Here is a 2,512-nt window from a genome sequence, read left to right as displayed (position 1 = left end):
CCATGCCTTCCGGCTGCCTTCAACAAAGAGTTCCGGACTGCTTTCCCACCACCTTCTGAGACCCCGCTGTCCAGCTCGATGGTTCTCTGCTCCAAGGGACAGTCTTCTTCTGTCAGGAGATGATGTCATCTCCATTCGTTCTTTGCAAATACATTTTCCTTCCTTGGGGCTGGGGGTGGCTCATCTGTTGAGACTCAGTCAGGTCCTTGTGCCCATGTCCTGCTTTGCCAGGAAGCAAGTGTGACTGGTAAGGAAGAGGCCACTGACCCTGTTGGGCTCTCAGCCCAGCTGCCATCTGCTCACCCCCATGACCCAGCAATGACATTGATGGCCTGACAGATTCTCTCAGTCTGGGTCTTGGTGTACATTGGGTAAGAATGAGGTCCAAACTAAGCAAGTCCCACATTAGGCATGTTACCCCCCAACACAGTGACATTTGGCTAAAACATAAGTCAGGTGTCATCCCCAGTGAATTATCTTAATCTAGAAAGAACAGGAAAGGGAACCAGAGGATGAGTGCTGTGTCATTTTGCACTCTGTAAAAATTATGGTAAAAATATACTGTCTCAGTCAGCTCTGGCTGCTATAACAAATACACCATAGACTGGGTGGCTTATACAAAAAACATTTATTTCTCACCATTCTGGAGGCTGGGAAGTCTCGGGCCAAGGTCCAGGAGATCCATTACCTAGGGAGGCTCTCTTCCTGATTCCTGCAGAGGGTTCCTGACTACGGTTGTCCTCTTGCTGTGTGCTCACGTGGTGAAGAGCAGAAAGAGGGCAGTCTGTCTCCTATGTCTTCCTACTGGGCCACTAATCTCATCAAGGGGTCAACACCCTCATGACCTAATCACCTCCCAAAGGCCCCACCTCCAAACACCTTCACTTTGGGGATAGGGTTTCAACATGAGAATTTGGGGCTCTCAACTATTCAGTCCAAAATGTATACATATCAGAAAATTCATTAAAATGGTAACCACTTTAAATGTACAGTTCAACGGTGTTTTGTACTTCTTGCGATGTACAAGACATGAGAGCTCTTTCAAGACATGCATAGACGATCGTATGAAGCACTCCCTTAATCCACACAGGCCTGAGAATAGTGCTGTTATCCCTGTCTTAAGAGACTAAGGCCCAGAGTGGGTGATGGTTGCATTGGGCAAATGGAGGATCCTGGGTGTAAACCCCATCTGTCTGCTCCAGCCTGGTCCCCTATTGCTTTATTGCCTGCCTTTCTGTCTGGCTCCTTGAAGGTGATTTCAATGTCTCTGATCTCATAGATCCCATCAAAGTGTTTACAGTGCAGACCGCAAAGTCCTTCCGTGTCCTCACAGCACTTACAGAAAGGGAGGCAGGAAGGAGATGGTGTCTCTCCCCTCCCTGCCAAGGGGCATTCAGCCTTGTGCTGTACCCTCCACCATCTGCTTTGGCCTCTGTGGTGTGACTCTTGAGATTTGCAAGATACCGACAAAGCCTATCCAAAAATGTTTTCCATTCTGGGGTTGTTATGTACCTCAAATTCCTACCAACAGTCCTCTGAGCTAGCATTTCATTAAAGTGCAAACATATAATAAAAAGGAAGACAGAGGAAGCCACTATCTCATATTAATATTGTGGCCATTTTGCATAATGTATTACCCAGCCCAGAGCTGAGCCTACTGGGATGGCCCCGGGGCCAATTATTTCGGAGTGAGGAGAAAAATTAAGAAATAAATTGTAGCTCAGGATTCCATCTGAGAGCCCAGGACGATGTGAGGTACTGTCGTGAATTATGGCCTCTCGGATGGAGCACACAGGGAGGAGGAAAAGCTGAAAGCAACAAAGATGAGATTTAGCTACTTCAGAATTTTGATGGGCCCCTTGTGTGGTGATGTGTTAAAATAAGATGTTTGGAATCAAGCAGTACAGAGTTTGCCAGTCACCAGCTGTGTGGCCCTGGGCAAGCTGCTTGAACCATCTGGATCTCCATTTCCACTGACCACAAATCAAAGATTTTTTTTTAAAGATTTTATTTCTTTATTTGACAGAGAGAGAGAGAGAGATCACAAGTAGGTAGAGAAGCCAGCAGAAGGAAGGGGGAAAGCAGGCTCCCCACCGAGCAGACAGCCCAAGGCCGGACTCTATCCCAGGACCCTGAGATCATGACCTGAGCCGAAGGCAGAGGCTTTAACCAATTGAGGGACCCAGGTGCCCCAATCAAAGGTTTTAATACCCTCCCTCCAAGGGTTGTGAAGATGAGCCATTGTCTGGACAAGTATAGTATCGTATATAGAGAAAGTATTTGGCACAGAGATGGTGCATGGAGGTGTTCAAGAAATGGCACCTCTCAGGGCACCTGGGTGGCTCAGTGGGTTAAAGCCTCTGCCTTTGGCTCAGGTCATGATCTCAGGTCCTGGGATGGAGCCCCGCCTCAGGCTCTCTGCTCGGTGGGGAAGCAGCTTCCTCCTCTCTCCCTGCCTGCCTCTCTGCCTACTTGTGATCTCTCTCTGTCAAATAAATAAATAAAATCTTTA

Source organism: Mustela nigripes, chromosome 8 (assembly GCF_022355385.1).
Source record: "Mustela nigripes isolate SB6536 chromosome 8, MUSNIG.SB6536, whole genome shotgun sequence".
In the NCBI taxonomy this organism is placed as follows: Eukaryota; Metazoa; Chordata; class Mammalia; order Carnivora; family Mustelidae; genus Mustela; species Mustela nigripes.
This window is presented reverse-complemented; position numbering follows the sequence as displayed.